This window comes from Alligator mississippiensis, chromosome 15, assembly GCF_030867095.1.
Source record: "Alligator mississippiensis isolate rAllMis1 chromosome 15, rAllMis1, whole genome shotgun sequence".
Lineage (NCBI taxonomy): Eukaryota > Metazoa > Chordata > Crocodylia > Alligatoridae > Alligator > Alligator mississippiensis.
In genome coordinates, this window is record NC_081838.1 from 35,742,148 (window position 1) to 35,764,213 (window position 22,066).

Sequence of the window (22,066 nt, forward strand, 5' to 3'; positions counted from 1 at the left end):
CTGCTCACACCAGAAAACTGTTGGGGAAAACTTGTCCCCGGGTTCGTTAGGCAGAGGCTCAGACGAACAACAACATAAGTTTAAAGACTTGATTTATTAAAGAATGCATTCTGAACAGACAACTGCCCCGAGAGGAAACTCTCTGTTGTTCTACTTCGCACAGCTTGATTATATAGCAAGTGTGATATAGGAAGTATGACATCATATGCATAGTAACAGATACATCAATCTATTTAATAGTCACACTCTTTCTATACTAGTATCCTGTTTTTACTAAACTAGAATTGTTCCAATTTGTGCTTAGCCTAGCAGTTTGGGGTCATGCCCCTTGACATCCTTATAGTTTCAGCCGTATACGTGACCAGCTTGCTTACACATAATGGCGATTGACTCTGTTCTATTCCCCTTCAACCCACTGAGAGATAATAGGGGTTATAAAAGCAATGCCAGTTAATGGGATAAGAATCCATAACCTCTGTTGAGACTATACTGATCACTATTCAGTTTGATTTGTTGTTCCACAATTTGATAGCCTGGTTGCTTTTTAAAGTTTGTTGTTGAAGAGCAGCTACTCTAATGTCACTGACTGAATTTCCGGAAAGGTTTTCTGCCATGGGCTTTTGTGTCTTTCTAGAAGTGATGTCAACTTGGTGTCCATTCAGTCTTTCATACAGAGACTGCCCCTTGCCTTCTGTCTGATCCCAAGAGATTTAACTGTTGTATCCAAAAATCACAGAGGGAGTAAGTGTATACAGAATTTTTTAATTGTGATCATCAACAAATGGTACTGTCTTTCCTACACTAAGATTTCAACTTTTGCCAATAAATTCTAACATCTGAAAAATTTAAGGCCCCAAAAAATGAAAAAAAATGGCTTCTAGGTATTTTCTTCTCTTGCCAATGAACAAAAAACATTTTTGAAGAATGAAAACACTTTCCATGAGAATTTTAGTTTAATCAAAATCCTAGCTTTCTCTTTGAAAGGCTTTTTTTTAGAGTATTTTCAGCTAGCCTGATCCATGATCAGCTGCTTTAACTACATGTTTATTTTTCCACACTTGAACCTTGGATAACTATGCCTGAATGCTTTCACACGGCAATCACTTCTGCTAGCAGAAAGCAGAACATTATAACAATCAAAAGATGGATCAAAGATACCACAGAGACCTTCTGAAAAGATATATGCATGCATTCCAAGTAAAACTTAGGTTTTGCTATACTAATTGTTCTCATTATGTTAATACCATAATTGCTGCCATTTTTACATAATCTTGCAGTTCTTATCAAAAAGAGGAGCAAAACTTAGCTTATATATGATAGGTTACGTTTTCAAGGCAGAAAGCAGGAGATACAGTTCATTTGTGAACAAGTTGTGCTAGAAAAATATGGGGTAATGCCATTTATTAAATCCTCACTAAGTTTGGGAAGCCAGCCTTTTAAATCATAATTAGACAATACCAAAAAACCAACCCCTGCCCTGGTCTGTCAAGTATGTGACTTCTGTAGAGACATTATGATCAGTTTTGTACTATACAATTGCTAGTGCATTAATAATCAGATAGTTTGCTTAATAGGATGGTGCTTATTATTGATAGAATTATTAACAGTTACAAGGCTTGGAGAGAAAGTAGTAGTTAATGATCCCTTGCTTTTTAAAAATTAATATACATAAAATGATGCAATTTATCAACTTCCTTATTGCACCCCTTTTTTTAGTCCTCTCTCCCCATCTCCTTTAGTTTACCATTTTCTTCCTCTACCTGCCTTCTTTGGCATATCATTGATGGTAATGTTACTTGTACCCATAGTGGAGTTATGTGGGTTTTTGAAATAGCACTACTACTACGTATTTGTCCTACTAAACTGTCTATAGATTAGGGCCAGATTTATGAAGTCATTTAGATGCAGATAACTTCCTACTGGGATTTGCAAAAATGCCTGAGCAGGACAGGAAGCTCCCCCATTGAAATTAGGTGCACTTGTAAATGCCACTGGATGTCTATCAGCATCTGGAGACACCTATTTGAAGGTCTGGCCTCTGGCTCTTAAATAGCATTTTTCATCCATAGATCTTGATGTGCTTTATAATGGAAAATAAGCATTGGCCTCTCCATTTTAGATATGGATGCAGGTATAGAGAGGGGAAATTTTGTGTCCAAATTCACACACACGGGTTGGTGGGCACAGTCGGGAACATAAACCAAATATCCTGACTCTTCTCTTATGGCATAGACAGGTATAATGTTTGTACACTTCAAGTGCTTTAGAAGTAATCTAAGAAGGGAGAGATGGGCCATACACAATAGTACAGTGATAGAAATAAGCCGGAAGTGTGGCAATTATCATCTTGAAGTAAGTAAAAATAATTCTTACATGCTTCATTGTGAAGTGCTGCATTCACCGCATTAGTACTGACTCCTAGAATATGCTTACACTAATACTACGTAGTGTCTGTCTGTGACATACTAATAAAACAACCCCAACAGAGCACTATGCCTCAGAGCACCAACAGGTTCACAGTTTCTGTCCAGTTCTCAGGACGCAGGCATCCACTACAAAATTTACTACGATCATCCGCTACAAAATTCACTACCAAACTCACTACCATGGTGAGCACTCACTGGGAAACTTTCATTCCTACCCTACTCCACAGGACAGAAGTACCATAGATGGAGATCTGTGGATCCTTGTGGTCCCTTTTCTGGTTCCAGCACAGTCAAGACTTTGAGACAGAGAATTAGACATTCTTAGACAAAACCTACATGGACAAAGTTACTCTTGGAGTATGCACAGAGTTAATGCTATACTTTAGAAAGCAGGTGAGGGTACGGGGTGGCAGGATGCATTTTTGTGGGACTTTTTCAGCAGAGTACATTTCATCTCTGAGAAATAGGCAGCGGCTCAAGCACAATACATTCTTGTAGAAAGTCTGAATCTGTTTCAGCTGAGACCTTCCTAGTCACCTCAGTGGGAATCTCCTACTTTGGGGAGCTGGACTCAGGAATACGGAATCTGTTTGCACACTGATATAGATACGATTGATATAAGCTACGTATTTCAGGGGTGGGCAAAAATATGATGCATGCACCACATTCAGCCTGCCAATTAATTTTATCCAGCCTGCAAGCAGGAATCCAGGTGGTGGCACCACACGGCAGGTCCTGGGCAAGCTGTGCTTGGGCCCCGTACTGTGCTGGCAGGCAGTGCCCAGGGCCTGCATGACTGGATTTCATCTCCCAGAAGTAGCCCTGCAAGCCCACACAGCACCAGCAGAGGCTGGAGCCCAAGAACACAAGAACAGCTTCTCCAGGGATTGCTTTTACCCAAAACCCACCATGGCACCAACAGAGGCTGGAGCTGGAGCCTAAGCCTGAGGATGGTTTATCCAGCTTCTACCTGGGGTGAAGCCTGGCTGTGGGCCTCCACGCTGTCCCATCCCACCCTGCCACACGGCCATGGGGTTGGGATATGTGTGTGCATGTGCATGCACTCCAGGGACACTTATGTCAGGGTAGAGGCCTGTGACCAGACTCCATCCCCTGTGGGCAGAGGCTGAATGACCGGGCTTAGGCTTGGGCTCCAGCTTTGGTCTCTCTTCAACAACACAGGGATGCTGGGTGGAAGCAGTCCCACCTGCCCACCTGGCTCTGGCTTTATATCGAAGCCCATGCTGTGAAGTCACATAGCACCTCTCCCCAATGCTGGCAGCCACCTGGGCCATCTACCAGGGGTAGCAGGTGCCCCAATTGGTGCAGGGGAGCACATATACCTGAACCACAGCCGGTGCCAGGGGAAGAGGCCCCACACTCACTTGCCTGGCCCGGCCCAGCCTGACTCGGCTCGGTTGTACATTTGTGCTGTGGATGCAGCCAGCAAGTGCTGGCTCCCAGCTCTGGGATAGGGGCTTGGGGGTCCTACAGGCCTGAGTGGGCTCCTGCTCCTGCTCCTGCTCCCACTCCCACTAGCCCTGGATCAGCTGCAGGGAATTCTTGTGTGCATGGCTGCATAGGCTTTTGCACATGCATACATGTGCAAATGTGTGTGGCCCTCAACAGCTCATCAAAACTGGTTAAGTAGCCCTCCAGTACAAATAATTGTGTCCCCACCCAGATTTGACATACTCCTTCCTCACAGGTACCCTGAAGGTCGCTCCTTGAATCAGACCGCTGGCCTCGGTGCTAAAAACAACTGCTTGTAAAGCATGCAATAATATGTGACCTAGCGTTAGGGAGCTAGGGTCATTTGGGTGCTAAGGCACACAGTGAAAAGCCCAGAGGTTGCAAGTTTGAAGACATAGCAAAAGTACTTCTGGGGCAGCTTGTCAGATTCCCATGAACTTGCAAATTCTACTAAATATCTTGTCACAAGGGCATGAAAACAAAAAAGGATTAGGGCAAGTTATGTGAATTTGTATCACCATAACAAGACCAGTGCATTGCATTAACCCAGGAGATGCACACTCCCACCAGAGGAAATGCCCTGTTGGACCTGGTCCTGGCCACAGGCGCTGATCTGGTAAGGGGGCTCCAGGTCCTGGACCACCTGGGTAATAGCGATCATTGCTTGCTAGAATTTATCATCCAGCACAGGGTGTCAAGGGCCTGCAGCAAGGCAGTAGCCCTAGACTTCAAGAGGGCCAACTTCAATGAGTTGAGGAGATTGGTGGGAGAGGCGCTAGGGTTCTCAAGGGCAGAGGAACTCAGTGCCCAAGATGAGTGGTCGTTCCTTAAGGAGATGATACTTGGGGCCCAAGGGGTGACAATCCCAACAAGAAGCAAGGGGGGTAAGAGCGCCCAAAAGCCTCCCTGGCTCACTAAGGACATCTGGGAGTGCCTGGTTGCCAAAAAGGCAGCGTACACCCAGTGGAAGTGGGGGGGGGGGGGCTATCTCCAAAGAAGAGTATACCTCCACTGCTTGGGCCTGTAGTGGGGCTGTTAGGAAAGCTAAGGCAGACATAGAGCTAGGGCTAGCATCCAAGATCAAAGATAATAAAAAGTCCTTTTTCAAATATATAGGGAGGATGAAGAAGGCACCAGGAAATGTTGGGCCCCTTCAAGATACGCTGGGCAATCTGGTGGTTGCGCCAGAGGATAAGGCAGACCTCTTTAACAAATTCTTCACCTCTGTTTTCTTGTGCAGGGACCGGGACTCCCCACACCGTCTTTCAAGATGGACTCGAGGGGAACGCATCAAGACCTAAGGTTGAGGAGGACCGGGTTAGAGTGCTTCTGGAGGGGTTGGACGTGTTCAAATCAGCAGGTCCAGATGCTCTTCACCCCAGGGTCTTGAGGGAGCTAGCAGAGAATATTTCTGGGCCCTTGGCATGGCTTTACGAGCACTCATGGTGCTCGGGCCAGGTGCCAGATTATTGGAAGATAGCCAATGTGGTCCCCATCTTTAAAAAAAGGGAGGAGGGAGGACCCGGGCAACTATAGGTCTGTCAGTCTTACCTCAATGCGGGGGAAACTCTTTGAGAAGATCATCAAGGACAGGTTGGGGAAGAAAGGGGGGGGGGGTTGCACTTTATGTCAGTGAGCAATATACATCAACCCTCATCAAGACAGAATCCGAGGCTGAGGAAGTAGAAGGATTGTGGATTAGGCTACATGGGGGGCAAGGAGAAAGGGATTTGGTGGTAGGGGTCTGTTACAGACCCCCACACCAAGGGGAAGAAATAGATGCGGGGCTCCTGAGGCAACTCTCGGACACCATAAAAGCTAAAGAGGCGGTAGTCATGGGGGACCTAAACTACCCGGACATCTGCTGGGAGACGCAGACAGCAAGGTCCCATCGCTCACGCAGGTTTCTAACTTGTGTACAGGACCTCCACCTGACACAGGAGGTGTATGGTCCCACTAGGGGGAATGCCATACTGGATCTGGTATTGGCAACGGGAGATGACATGATAGGGGACCTCCAAATCGGTAGCTATCTGGGAGACAGTGATCACCTTATGATAGAATTCAACATAAGACGGCGAGTGGGTAAGGTAACTAGTAGGGTGAAAGTGCTAGACTTTAGGAAAGCTGATCTCATTGCACTCAGGCGATTAGTCAAGGAAGCACTGCAGAGTAGGAGTTTTGATGGGATGGGAGCCCAAGAAGGGTGGCTGTGCCTAAAGGAAACGATCCTTTGGGCACAAAGCAAGACGATCCCCGAGCGAGGCAAAAGAGGGAAAGGGGCCAGGAGGCTTCCATGGCTGACCAGAGAAATCCAGGGCAGCCTAAGGGCCAAAAGGGGAGCACATAAGAAGTGGAAAAAGGGTGAGATCACTAAAGATGAATATACCTCCTCTGCTCGTGCTTGTAGGGAGGCAGTTAGGCGGGCCAAAGCTACCATGGAGCTGAGGATGGCAACCCAAGTAAAGGACAACAAGAAATTGTTTTTTAGATATATTGGGAGTAAAAGGAAGGCCCAGGGAGGAATAGGACCCCTGCTAAATGGGCAGAAGCAATTGGTGAAAGATAGAGGGGACAAGGCTGAACTCCTCAACGAGTTCTTTGCCTCAGTGTTCCTAAGCGAGGGGCACGACAAGTCTCTCACTGGGGTTGTAGAGAGGCAGCAGCAAGGCGCCAGACTTCCATGCGTAGATCCTGAGGTAGTGCAGAGTCATTTGGAAGAACTGGATGCCTTTAAGTCGGCAGGCCCGGATGGGCTCCATCCGAGGGTGCTGAAGGCACTGGCCGACGTCATTGCAGAGCCACTGGCGGGAATATTCGAATGCTCGTGGCGCACGGGCCAAGTCCCGGAGGACTGGAAAAGGGCTAACGTGGTCCCCATTTTCAAAAAGGGGAGGAAGGAGGACCCGGGCAACTATAGGCCGGTCAGTCTCACCTCCATCCTTGGTAAAGTATTTGAAAAAATTATCAAGGCTCACATTTGTGAGAGCCCGGCAGGGCAAATTATGCTGAGGGGAAACCAGCATGGGTTTGTGGCGGGCAGATCGTGCCTGACCAACCTAGTCTCTTTCTATGACCAGGTTACGAAACGCCTGGACACAGGAGGAGGGGTGGATGTCGTATACCTGGACTTCAGGAAGGCCTTCGATACGGTATCCCACCCCATACTGGTGAACAAATTAAGAGGCTGTGATGTGGATGACTGCACAGTCCGGTGGGTGGCGAATTGGCTAGAGGGTCGCACCCAAAGAGTCGTGGTAGATGGGTCGGTCTCGACCTGGAAGGGTGTGGGTAGTGGGGTCCCGCAGGATTCGGTCCTTGGACCGATACTCTTTAATGTCTTCATCAGCGACTTGGACGTGGGAGTGAAATGTACTCTGTCCAAGTTTGCAGATGACACAAAGCTATGGGGAGAAGTGGACACGCCGGAGGGCAGGGAACAGCTGCAGGCAGACCTGGATAGGCTGGACAAGTGGGCAGAAAACAACAGGATGCAGTTCAACAAGGAGAAATGCAAAGTGCTGCACCTAGGGAGGAAAAATGTCCAGCACACCTACAGCCTAGGGAATGACCTGCTGGGTGGCACGGAGGTGGAAAGGGATCTTGGAGTCCTAGTGGACTCCAAGATGAACATGAGCCGGCAGTGTGACGAAGCCATCAGAAAAGCCAATGGCACTTTATCGTGCATCAGCAGATGCATGATGAATAGGTCCAAGGAGGTGATACTTCCCCTCTATAGGGCGTTGGTCAGACCGCAGTTGGAGTACTGCGTGCAATTCTGGGCGCCGCACTTCAAGAAGGATGCGGATAACCTGGAGAGGGTACAGCGAAGGGCAACTCGTATGGTCAAGGGCCTGCAGACCAAGCCCTACGAGGAGAGACTAGAGAAACTGGACCTTTTCAGCCTCCGCAAGAGAAGGTTGAGAGGCGACCTTGTGGCTGCCTATAAGTTCATCACGGGGGCACAGAAGGGAATTGGTGAGGATTTATTCACCAAGGCGCCCCCGGGGGTTACAAGAAACAATGGCCACAAGCTAGCAGAGAGCAGATTTAGACTGGACATTAGGAAGAACTTCTTCACAGTTCGAGTGGCCAAGGTCTGGAACGGGCTCCCAAGGGAGGTGGTGCTCTCCCCTACCCTGGGGGTCTTCAAAAGGAGGTTAGACGAGTATCTAGCTGGGGTCATTTAGACCCAGCACTCTTTCCTGCTTATGCAGGGGGTCGGACTTGATGATCTATTGAGGTCCCTTCCGACCCTAACATCTATGAATCTATGAATCTATGAATCAAGGAGCACAACTGTGATGGGTCGACATTAGGGATGATGCTCAGGGGCAACCAGCACAGTTTCATTAGGGGCAGGTCATGCCAGACCAACCTGATTGCCTTTTACAATCAGGTCACAAAAGCATTGGATGTAGGTGTCGCCATGGATGTAGTTTTTCTGGACTTCAGCAAGGCGTTTGACACTGTCTCCCACGCCATCCTCATTAAAAAAAAATTAGGCGACTGTGGCATCAATGCCTACACAGTCAGATGGATTGCGAATTGGCTGAAGGGTCATACTCAGAGGGTGGTGGTGGAAAGGTCATATTCAACCTGGGGGGAAGTGGGCAGTGGAGTCCCCCAGGGCTCAGTCCTTGGGCCCACACTGTTCAATTTCTTTATCAGCAATTTGGACGATGGAGTGAAAAACAACCTGTTCAAATTTGCTGATGATACCAAAATTTGTGGTGAGGTGGGCACACTAGGAGGGAGGGAAAGACTGCAGAAACACCTGGATAGATTGTAGGGGTGGGCTAACAAAAACAGGATGTGTTTCAATACGGACAAGTGCAGGGTGCTCCACTTGGGCAGTAGTAACCGACAACACACTTATAAGATGGGAAACTCCCTTCGTGAGAGCACGGAGGCAGAAAGGGATCTTGGAGTCCTCATGGACTCCAAGATGAACATGGGCAGATAATGCTAGGTCACGGTCGGCAGGGCTAGCCAGACCCTATCGTAGATCCACACGTGCATCTCAAGTAGGGCCAAGGAGGTGATCCTCCCCCTCTACACGACACTGGTCAGGACACAGCTGGAGTACTGTGTCCAGTTCTGGGCACCCCACTTCAAGAGGGATGTGGACAACATTGAGAGGGTCCAGAGGAGGGCCACCTGCATGATCCGGGGACGGGCAGGGCAGAACCTACAATGAGAGGCTATGGGACCTGAATCTGTGCAGCCTTCTCAAGAGAAGGCTGAGGGGGGACCTTGTGACCGTCTATAAACTTATTAGGGCAGACCGGAAGGGTTTGGGGGAGACCTTGTTTCCCCTAGCGCCCCCTGGAATAACAGCCACAAGTTGTTGGACAGTAGGTTCAGATTAGACATCCGTAAGAACTACTTCACAGTTAGGGCTGCTAGGATCTGGAACCAACTTCCAAGGGAAGAGGTGCTGGCTCCTACCCTGGGGGTCTTTAAGAAGCGGCTTGATGCCTACCTGGCTGGGGTCACTTGAGTCCAGTTTCTCTCCTGCCCAGACAGGGGGTCGGATTAGAAGCTCTGCAAGGTCCCTTCCAACCCTACTTCTATGATTCTATAATTCAATATTGGACCCAATTTTCATTTATGCTAAAACTGATTTATACCATTTCAGTGGTGTAACTGGGAACTTAGTAAATAGAAATGTAATTTATGCCAACTTCAAGAACCCCTTACCACTTCTCAAGTGGCACAAAGGGAACTCACTGTAACAGAGAAGTGAGCCAAAAAAACATTTTTCTTTACTGCTTTGGCAAAGCAATTCTTGCAGGCACTCCATGGGATAAGAAGTCTGCAGAAGGAGCTGTTAGCAAGTAAGCTATAAATGAAAAAAAACAGGGTTTCCAAAAAGTGATCTGGTCAATAATAACTTTTTTCTTCCCGTAGGCTGTCACAGGGACTTTAATTGTGTCCTCTGATTCCTGTTGAAATTAATAAGAGGAGGGGTGCGAAATGCAGGGAACATCTACACAAGACAGAGAGCTCTTAACCAGGATCCAGCTCAACTTCATGACCAGTAAATAGGACTCCAGTATTGAAAGGAAACATAAAATGACTTTGGTGCTAAAGTTAAAAGACAGTAACAGCTACTAAGAAATAGTCAGTCTTGATGCTCTGAAAGAAATGAAGTAGAAACAAATTTCAAAGCCAGAGTCTACCTGCTGCCCTCTTTAGTACTGTACAACAAAATGTGTATGGAGTTATTAAGGGGCCCAACTCAAGTATAAAGCATCTTACATTCACATGTTCATTAAGCTTACAGGGTTCAGAGTTTCTGAGCTTCAAAGTCTAGAAGAATTCGCTCTGGGGCATTAGATGATTTACGTTCTTCTTTTCACCTCCTGTCACTAAAGGCCTCTTCTATTCCCACAAGCATGCCATAGAAATATCAAATATAAATAGATTTAGAAAGGCAAGTTTGGATAGGAAAATAGCAGTCTCCTTGACAGCTTGTTTCCTTTCATTGGGCTTTGCAGCCTGCCCGTTGAAAGGAGAAAGGGAATTGTCAGAATACAGTGCTGTAAATACGCACGCCAAGGCTACTTGTGGGACTGCAGCGAGTTGGCAGAGGCAAAAGTGCACTGAAATGTTTGTCCAGTGTAATCCTGCAGGAATTTGGGACATTAAGAGTAACTGGTAAGACAAAGAGGAATCACGAGTTTGTCTCTGCAACAGAGCCTGGGGGAGCAGGATTCCCTTCTATATCACAGTCCTCTGGGGCCTTGATGATCCCTGTGTGTCTTTGTTCCCTATCTGTAAAATGAGGACATGGGTCCTTTTCTCATCCATGTTGTCACTTGGCTCTTTTTTTGGAGGACTTGGACAATGTTCCACTACACAAACATATATGCCAATACAATGGGTGGGTGCTTATCTCATCAGGAGACTCTGTAGGCACTGCTGTATTATTGACAATAACTGTGGCCCAGTTTCAACACATGGAGCTGCACATCCCATGTTAACAATGTCGGCCCTGATTCCTGGGCTGCTTAGCCCTGCTTCCAGTACATGGGGTCCTGGATTCAGGCCTGCAAAAGTCTACGGACTCCTGAGGAGGTTCAAAGGCTTCAAATGGAGCTGAGAGGATTCCACATTTCTCAAGAGCGCCTGGCATGAGTCAGTCCTCCTTCTGTGAGCTGAAGGCCTGTGTGAACAGGGTAGACTGAACAGCACTAACTGCCTTCTACTTGCTAACGTGGACATTTCCTTACAGCATGCTGCATTGTTGAGTTTGAATTCAGATCATGCTCTGCAGTCAGCATTCAGGGTTGGTACACACTGCAGAGCAGGAAAGACTTCATGAAAGCTGGAAACAAGGGTCCACACTGAGCATGTGATATATTGATCTAGTCACTATTACATGGAAAGGGATTATGGATTCAGATGCCCTGAGGGAAGCTGGATGAGCTGCAGTTTGCATGGTGGCTAATGTACATGGAGGAGTTGGCTGACTCACCCCAAATTCCTCCTGGCAGCTCATAGGGAAACACACCTCACCTACCATTTTCCTTTTGCCTTGCCTCCCCTGCTACAGATAAACACTGCACTGACTTTCTTTCTTTAGCTGCTTGAGAAGAAAAACCTATCAGGTGTCAGTTCCTTCTGTCAACTAAAACTCCACCAACAGAAAGTCCATGCAGTTTAGCAGGTGCCATCACATTTCACATCAAAAGCCTTCTATGCAGTGGTTTGGGGGTCTAACTGGCACAAGCCTGTGGTGATCATTAGATGCTGCTAGAGAATGACATTGTCTAATGCTGTCTGGGCTTAACTGCAAGACAGTTAGGTTATTACAAAGCTAGCTGTGGTGTAGGACCCAGAGAGTCCTAATGGACGAGTCTATGTTGTCTTAGTGAGAAGCAACCAGCCGTGTCTCTCAGGGGTCAGCGCTTGGTCCAGTGCTATTCAACATCTTCATCAATTATTTGGATGTGGGGGTGAAGAGCTCACTGGCCAAGTTCATAGATGACACCAAGTTATGGAGAAGCATGGTCATGCTTGAAGACAGACCGCAGATACAGGCGGACCTAGATGGGCTGGCAAGTTGGGCAGATTGGAACCAGATAAAGTTCAAAATTGAGAAGTGTTAAGTGCTATATCTGGGGATGAATAATCCCCAACATACTTATAGGCTTGATGGCACCAAATTGAGGAGCACTACGAATGAAAGGGACCTGGAGGTAATAATAGACCACAGTATGGACATGAGCCAGCAGCCAACAGGGCAAAAATTACTCTGGCACACATCAATCGATGCATCTCCAGCAAAACCAAGGAAGTGATTCTTCTACTCTCCTGGGCATTGGTGAGACCGCAGTTGGAGTACTACATCCAGTTCTGGGCACCACACTTCAACGAGGACATGGCAAAGCTTGAGAGAGTCCAGAGAATAGCCACCTGTATGCTCAGTCTGACACAGCAAGCCATACGAGGAAAGGCTGAGGGACCTGGGACACTCCAGCCTGAAAGAGAGAAGGCTGAGAGAGGACCTGGTAGCAACTTACCACTACATCACGGGAATACATCAAGGGCTCGATGAACAACTGTTCATCAGGGCACCCTTGGGGAAAACCAGGAGTAATCATCACAAACTCCTAGAAGACTGTTTCAGGTCAACATTAGGAAAATCTTCTTCACAGCTAGTGTCCAGACTGTGGCGTAAGCTCCCTCCAGAGGTGGTGCAATCACCTACCCTGGAAATCTTCAAGAGGAAACTAGATGGTCACCTAGCTGGGGTCACCTGGCCTCAGTTATCTTTCCTGCCTTATGCAGGGGGGCTGGAAACAATGATCCCTTCCAGCCTGACAATCTATGAATATTTATCTTTTGTTTCCTCGTATTGTTGCTGGGGCTCATAAAACATCAATAAGGCAACCGATGATATATTGGGTCTATCAGTGAGAAAAAAAGGACAGCAGTGCTATCCTTTTTTTTCCTCACTAATATATTTACTCTATTCTTTATTTGTACTACTACTGCTAGTGTCAACTGTGGGGTCAGCACAAGTGAAGAATGGCTGTATGGGTAAGAAGTCAGATTTACACCAATATTTTGGGCCCTACAAATGCAGACATGTGCTACGTGACATTCACAAAACCTACTAAGCATGCCTGGTGCACAGCTCTTATGGATTTTCTTGATGCTCTACAAATCCCATTGGGTACCTTCCTTGCCAGTCTTCATGCTACCTGCTATTTATCAAGAGATCAGCTGCTCACTCTTCTCAGCCCATGATACCAGCCTCCATTGCATACTTGCTATTTTTTCAAATAAGAAACTTCTTGCTTTGGCCCATGTCCCTTAGACAGACAAGGGGCTTTCCATAAACACCTGCAACACTGGACCTGTTATTTTCCTTTAAACCTCTCCTTTGGCATAACTCCCACTCACACAGCTAGGCCAATGGTAGGAGGAGACAGCTGTTTACTATGGTGACCAATTTGTTGGTAATGTTTTGTTGTTTCCGTCTCCTATTATGTAGAGTGAAAGCACATCTAACCATCTGGTACAGCCATTTTACAGGCATTCCCAGTGAAATGGGCATGACTGCGTGCAGCAGATTTATTGGGTTCCTTTAAGAAAGCACCTTGAAGTCTCTGTGGACAAATGTTTGGGAAAGATTAAATGACAGTGGCCAGATCTTTAGCTGGTGTAAATCAGCACAAGAGCATGGAAGTCCAAGACAATCTAACACCAACTGAGCTTCTTGTGCAGTGGCAGAAATATTTGGTAGCATGGGCCATGTATTTCTACTAAGCAGGAAGGCAGAACTTGTGACTATTTTAATGGGGGAATGGTTAGACAGGGAACTGTGGGCCCTCTGAGCAGCTTGCTTTCAGTAAGGCAAGTATCTTGATTCCCTAGTTGCACTCCTATCTTGCCTCGAAAATGTAAAGACAGCAAAAGAGAGAGAGAGGGTCACTTATTTAGCAAATGACAGTAATTCCCCAATGATGATAAAAAAGCAGCTTGTCCGTCACTGGGCTCTTTTGGTGTTAGATTTTGAGATGCATTATCTTTGCAGAAAATAAAATGCAAATAAAAACTGAGGGGAAAGAGAGGCCCTGTAAACAACAGAAAGTAAAACTCACAGGGTGACAAAATTATCCAAAATAGAAAAAAAAGTGGAGTGCCTGGTATTCTCTCGACAATGAAGTCATTCACATGCCTCCAACACAAAGCACAGGGGAGATGGATACCCTTTCAAAGTGACAGAGGAAACATTTGATTGCATTCATCTTTAGAAAGCTCTGAAATCGCTTCTCCCCACTTTGTTTCCTTCCCAGATAGATGCCCCAAGTGCCAGAACCCATGGTCACAAAGCCCTGACAGAAGAGTAACTTGCTGTGTAGACTGTTCGTGAGTGAATGAAAGTTTTTGGAGAGTATATTGTGAATTGTAACAAACAAGAAATTGTAAGTGGGTTGTACAGAACTGCTAACATGGCACCAGATCCAGATCCCTACCTGTCACAGGGTTTCAATATAATTCAGTGGAATTGACCCTTTGACCAATTCTCTGCTCTCTCTGGGACAGAGAGAGAGGAAAAAAAATCCAGGGAAAGAGAAATGCTAAGGCTTTGGCATCCTTGGTTAACACAGCACTTCAGCACACCAGGTAGATTGGCTTTCTACTGGCACTCTCTTAGATATTTGCAATAGATTGCTTTGAACTTATTTCAGTATAATCAGAGGGAAGGAATCATTTAAACCCAAGCATACCATATGCCTCATAGGGAACAGGAGAATGTTTCTCCTTTTTCTCTAGGCCCAGATCCAACAAAGGACATTTTTAACTTAAAGCCCAGGAGCCATCCCACTGAACTCAAGGGGACTATACTCAAATATTTCAAAGTTAAGCTTGTGCTTATGTGTTTGCTAGAGTGTGCAAACCCCTCTCTCTCTCTGCCTTCCCATTTTATCTTCTAAAAGGACCCATACACACAGGAAGCTGCAGGGAATTCAATTAATCTCTTTTGTGATTAATGAAGAGACAATTCTTCCTGCAGTCCTAGCAAAAATGACTCACTTCCTTACTTTGATTGTAAGCTTTTTGGGACATTGTGTTGTTTTGTGTTTGTATAGCAAAAACAACAACAAAAATAATAAAATGAATTTCTGGTGCAAAATTTTGCATCCAAGGTGCTCTGTGGATACAAGTATGTGATTAAAACCAAGGTTTGATTACCCAACCAACCCTGTCAAGTCCAATCAACTTGAACTAGCAGTAATTGTAAGTCTTGAACACCCAGGTAAAAGGTTTTATTGGACTTAGGCAAGCAATTCCAACAGACATTCAGAACCAGCTCTAGACTTTTTAATATGCTCCACTCATTGTAAAAAGGTTATTCATCCTGGAGATTTTATCACCTGAGACCTGCTCCCCCACATTGTGCAACACAGTGCACATCCTACAGGTCTCTCTCATCTATTTCTTTCAGGGCATAAAGAAGACAAATGTATAGGATGAAAGGACAAGAAAGAGCCAAAAGAATACCTGTAAAATGAGACTTGTGCTAAAGGTAAAAAGTCTTTTCTATTGTACTGACTCCAATAAGACAAAAATAAGACTTGTTTTTTTTTCTTCTTTTTTTTAAAGAAGGGTATGGCATGTGTCATGTTGATTTAGACTTCAGGATGTCAGGAACTCAACTAATTGTGGTGCTGTGCAAGGCAAGAACTGCCAGGCTGCGGACATCTATTAGCTTTCCCACATTGCACTATCATGATGAAGATCAGCAGCTGTGGTAGGGTAGCATGTGTAAATTTTTCCGCGTTATTTTTAGCTGCGAGCCACTTCTGCCACATATCGTATTCTGACAAGGTGTAATGCAACCAGACATGTCTTACAAACTCAGGGATAGAAATCAGGCTTTAAAAAAAAAAAAAAGGGCTAGCATAAATTGTGAAAGCTTTTCGGGAGCCGAAATCTCATCAGCAGAACAGCAGTTCTCTCTATGATAGGGTCCAGTTTTGGCCAATACAGGCAAGGCGGAATAACCATTTTACAAATGAGTGCCTCATAATGCAGCAAAAAAATCAGCCCACAGATACACCCATGCTCCAGCTGTAAGGAGCTCCAATCCCAATTCCTCTCATTTCAATCAGATCAAGTTGGAATGAGTCCTACTGTCTTGTCACATCAGGTTTGCATCAACACGTGTAATTCCACTGAACGCCATCTAAGTTTATACTGGTGAGGTGAGAGGAAAATCAAGTCCAATATCTTCTAAGACACATCTAGATTTACAAATCTGGGGAGAACATACTCATTTCCCTAGAGGAACTGAGTTTCAAGGTCTGACATGATGCTGGAGAGGGGCCTGCTTCCTCCGCAATAAAATTTGTACTAAAGGACCATTAATAACAACAAGGAAAACAAACATACAAAAATACTATTATATTTTTTTTTCAAAAAACAAAGATAATTAGCTTATTTCAGAAATCCACAACCTTCTCATTCTTGAATTCAGCCTGTCTTTGCTTCTGACTGTAGACACATTTTATGGGACACAAACTGGCCCAGCTCTGCTGGCATCCACTGAAGCTGAATGGCACAGCTTCATTAAAACCATTTTATACCCCACTGAAAATCAGGCCTGTATCTCTATCCATCTATCAGTGGTGTTTCTGAGCCATGGCAGCCCTCACCATTTTATGAATACATCCAGAAATTAAGGTTCAGTTTGAGATCCCCCTAGTGACCTCTGCTCCTCAGCCTCTCCTATCTTTGGCAGTTTGGCAATATATTTGGCGTAATTTAAAAAGCATCAACCCAATCATTGGACAAAATCCTGCATATCATGCAGATTCCTAGATGATAATACGTTAGCACTTTAGTGACTGAGACCGATTTTAAATTACATAGCCCACTGCTGTACATTTAACATTTTGAGGCAAACACTGCCAATAAAGACTGAAAAGTCCAAATCAAACAATTAGCGCCTCAGTAGCCTTTCCCCCACCTACAAACAGTAAATCATTTCATGTTAGTAGTTTTAAGCCATAAAAATGCAAATAAGGCATTTTGTGCTGAAACTTGATGGCTATTGAGAACTATACCTCCGTGAAACTTAATTTGTAAAGAACATGGATTGCCAAGAGGGTTTGCAATATAAAAATAGATAACAGTAAGTAATTTAGCAGCTTATTGGTAGTCTTGCATCTAACTGGAGCTTTTTTTTTTTTTTTTTTCTCAATGTGTGGCACCTAAGATAGGAAGCTATTTGCGGGAAATTGAAGTGCAAGTGGAAGTGCTGTTGCAATACACCTCAGGAGTTCAACTATGGTATACTTTAATCTTTACTTTTCATTTGTTTTAACATTTATTACAGCAGGGTATGATCAGGCATTAGGAAGGCAACATTTAGTATTTTCCAAGAACCTAAGCAAACCTGAGCAAAGATCACTTGCACTGCAATAATCCCCAATAATACCTTTGGCAATTCTGAGATACACTGGAAATAATCACTCTCTGTTCACATACAACGTCAGAAACAAAAAGAGCTTCAGCACGTCCTTATCACTGGGAGATGGGTCACCGAGTCCTGGAAGCAGCACTACCACAACCTATTTTTATGATGCTTATCGGGCTCCCGATTTTCACAATGTAAATAAACATTTACATTGATGCAAAGTTAACAGGGATCATTTGAAGCTGCTGGATGATAGTAATTAAAACGCTGAGATCCCAGAGCCAGAACTTACCCAGAATAGAGGCGGTTTTGGGTATTCTTCAATCCACTGAGCCCAGGGCCACAAACCAGTGATAAAAAAGTCTTAGCTTGTTGACACCTCCCTCTTCCCACAAGATTTTGCTGTTCTCACTGAAGTAGGTGGTGTGACTTCTTTGGGAAGTGATGGCAGAGAGTGTTCCTTCATATCCTCCATCTTCAGGAAAGAAATTAAAACAGTGCTATTGAGAGCTTATGTGGTCTTATCCAGCTCTCTTCCATTAAAGCCAGTCAGCCAATCATACTTCTTGCGCTATCCATGTCAACTAGACGTTGACATAATTTTCTGTAAGAGAACTCAGTCTGTTGGGAGAAAAAGTCTATGAATTGCTTCCTGACGATCAGGATCCAGTGTTTTGTATTGCATGCTCTTCCGAGCAAAAACTGCAATTGAAATCCTGGTTAAAAAAAGGATCCTCTCAAGCTGGGATGGTTAAGATACATCAGATTCTGCAACTCATGCCATGCAAGGGAATGATGTGACAGCCCAAATGACCACGTGACTGGGACAGGTGTCACCACAAGCCCACAGCAAGGCTCTGCCTTGTACTTCTGGATCTGTGCTGGGATGCATTAACTGCTCAGTCTCGGTTACATAAAGCAGATTGTTCATAACACCTAAGAATAAAATCAGAGAACTTTTTCACCCATCAATTCAAAATTCAAATGAATCACCACTAAAAAAGTGCAAAGTGTTTTAGACAGTTAATGAACCAAATAAATGCATCGACAACTGCTTATTAGCATCAGTGCCATTTAAAATATAAGACAGATAAAGAACAGCAGGCTAAATGCTTCGGCAGTCCTATGCATTCCAGCACAGAACTAATTAGCCGGTGTCAAGATGCAACCAGAGTTTTTTCCTGCTAGGAATTATTAAAACAGTAGTTCTTCTTGGCACGTCTAGATGTATTGAAAGAGCCATGGATATTCATAGAACAACTTCTGAAATGTCATGTTTGTGCATTCTTATTTACTAACTGCTTCCATAGCTATCAAAACTATGAATGCCAGTCTTGGCAGTTTTCCCCTAAAGCAGCAGGCTCCCATCCATAAGACCTTCTTTCGCCATCAGAGCAACACCAACCTGCTTTTGCCACTGCAGAGAGGCAACCGGAAAGTCTGTACAGAATATAGCCATACTTTCTGCTGGTTGCCATGACCCTAATAAAAGCCAGTGCCTCCCAGGGTGCATCTCATGCCCTCCTCAGACAGCTGCTGCACTGAAAACATCCAGAAGCACTACAAGTGGAGATGCACCCTGGAGTCTTCCCTCTGATAGCTGCTGTCTGCCAGCAGCAGGTTTATAGGGTAGACAACCACTTTGGAGAACAGTCACTACTGTCACTTCCTCTCACAGTCACCATTGCTTCTGTTGCTTGCAGCTACTGGCGCTAACCCTCCAACACACATGCAGTGATACACCCAGGTGCAACCCAGATCCTAACCTTTATATTTGCAATAAGTCGCAGGGAGAATCCTGATTAATCTACCTGGTTTCATTTTGACTCAGGCCATACTGTCCAACTGCTTGCCTTGGCAGTAGTTCTTTACTGTTTCTCTAGTAAGGAGAAAAGTTGCTGTAAAAGAAGAGGGGAAACCGTTCTCCCTTTCTACAGAGGGCAGGACGTGAAACCACAGCGTTAAATTACAGCAAAGCTATTTAGCACAGTTGAACACTGTTAAGGCAGTGAAGCCGACTACCCAGGGATGTTGGGGAAACTGTTTCATTGGAAATTTTCAAGGGAAGGCTGGATAAGCATTGGTCAGAGAAGATTTAGGAGCAACACTCAGGCAGGGAGGTTAGGTCGGGTAACTCCAGTGTAACTTTCAGCCCTATTTTTCTTTTAATTGTTCCTTTCACTGAGCACAGTAGAAAACCCACTAGAGCTTTGACAAGACCTATGACAGTCTTTGGATCGAAGACTCACTTGATGGCAGCCACTAACCACTTCCAGCATATCAGTGGTTGGTTCATGTCTATCATTAAGTGATTTTATGTAAACACAATATTTGCCAAAAGTGCAGGAAATATACTTGTGGTATGAGTCTGCCACTCTCCCATTTATAAAGGGTATTTGATGAATAGAGTACTGTGCATCAGATCTGGAATTCTCTTTTTACTTTCTGCTTCTATTCGCTGAACGTTAGGTACCATATTAAAAGGTACCACAAAAAAAACAAACATTTTGTTGGGCCTTTTGCTGGTGCAGGAGCCTTACATTTACGTTAGATTACATTTATGTCCTCTGTAGGGTTTATAAAGCAATCACCAAAGATAATTAAAGCCATATTCCCCTCCAACTGATTTTAAAACTAGGTCATCATGTTGATTTAAATAACTCAAATTATGCCTGTGAACATTTAATGAAAATAATAACTGCAAGTTAGTAACAAGCAAAGGCAATGTATTGCTTCATTCCTATCTCATTTGATATTTTTTATTCCCAGTTACAAAGAACATTTCTGAAGTTGTAATTGGAGTGTGTCCCCCCTCTCCTCTCTTTTATTTTAAGATTAAAAAGAATAAGAGGCTCTGGTCATAAAACCTGAATAATCAAAAGAATGCAGGATTCACAGTTTGACTCAGTAAAAACCCATAATATGCATTTAATTCCTATTTATCCTGCAGAGGATACAAGAATTACACTCTACTTTCCCTTACTCTGAAATCTCTCCCGGTGAGGTAACCAACATTTAAAACACTAAATCTGCCTACAATCCCAGAAGAAACTATCATAGAAATCATAGAAATTAAGGGCTGCAAGGGACTTTGAAAGATCAAGCCCAGCCCCTGCTCTGGGCAGGAATACTGCTGAGATCAACCGATCCCAGCAAGCCCAGTCTCCTCTTGAAGACTTGCACGGCTGGGGACGGCACCACCTCCGTGGGCAGTCTACTCCAGATTCTGGTCACTCGTACCACAAATTAGTTTTTCCTTGCTGTCACGGGACGGGGTCCTTAAGGATGGCTGCGTTCTCCTAAGGCCCCTTGACCATGCCAATTTGGCCAGTTGGGCACCCTCAGCTCTCTCTCGCCACACCTTTGATGAGAAACATGAAAATAGGGAGCCTGCCTTTAAGTCCTCTGGGACACTGTCTGATGGACTTACTGAACCCCGTGGGTTCCCGGACCCCTTGTTTCAAAATGGGTGTTTGGGGACACCTTAGCCTTATGGGCTGTACGCGTGGCTCCAACCAGCCCTTTACCATGCCCCAAGCCTCACAGATGGCACTGGCATTGTCTTGCCTCGGCCTCATTGTAATTCGGCCCCTTGCCCTCACTGGGCTCTCCGCAGCCCTGTCTCTGAGCCCTCTCTGGCGCCGGGGTCTCTACTCTGTAGTGGGCCCCAATGAGGCCTCCTCCTTCCCCGACTAGCCTCACCCAAACCACCGGCCTTATAAAACTTCAAACAAAACATAAGCCCCGGGGCTATAACTTAACGCAGGCTACCGACGGTGTGCTCTGCCCCGTTCCATTGCCCGGAGCAGAGGTGAGTCAGGCCTCTTTCCCTTCTCACCTCAGAGGGCTCCTTCCCCCTCAGCTGCTGGCAGAGACCTGCCTCCCGTCGTGTCAGCCTGGGGTTATGTGGGCCCATGGCCCCGCCCCTCCCGCCAGCCAACCAGGTGCAGGTGCGGACTAATTCCCGCCTTAGCCAGTTGCCATGGCCACCTGCCCCTGGGCTCCCGCCTGGCTCTTCGGGCTCTCCCCAGGCAGGTCCTGCTCTTCTAGGAGCAGGCACGGGAGTGCCCTGCCACACTCGCTTCCAACCTGAAACCACCATCTACCAGTTTATGGCCATTGCTCCTTCTCGTCTCTGGGGGTACCCTGCTGATCAGTTTTTCTCCCAGCTCCCAAGATTCACCCCTTACATACTTATAATCAGCCGCCAAGTCCCTCCTCCTTCAGTCTTCTCTTCCCCAGGCTGAACAGTCCCAGAGCCAAAGGCATAGTTGCATCACAGTTACTATAATGCATAAGAGGCAGTGAGATATACAGCATGAAACAAAGTTCAGTCTTCTGGGATGTATTTTCTGACTCTGCCAATGACTCACAGTACGACTGCCTCTCACTCACCAAACCGCAGTACCCTGCCCCCCTGGGCCATGATGGTGCCCTTCACTCCTCACCCACAGCCTCCCATTCCCTGTCCCTGCTGGTGCCCATCACTCCTGACAGCCATCAGAGGGCTTAAAAAGAGTGCAAATGTGACCAGGGAAACCCAGATATATGGTAACCCTATCTTGGTGGCACATACACACTTGAGCACAAGCATTAGACAGACAGACAGATTAAGCCATTTACGATATTAGAATTGATGTTAACAGAAGCAATAGTGCTAGGTTTGTTACAAACAGGGGATTAAATGATGCTCTTTGCTTAGAATCTGTGCACAGGACAAGAGAAA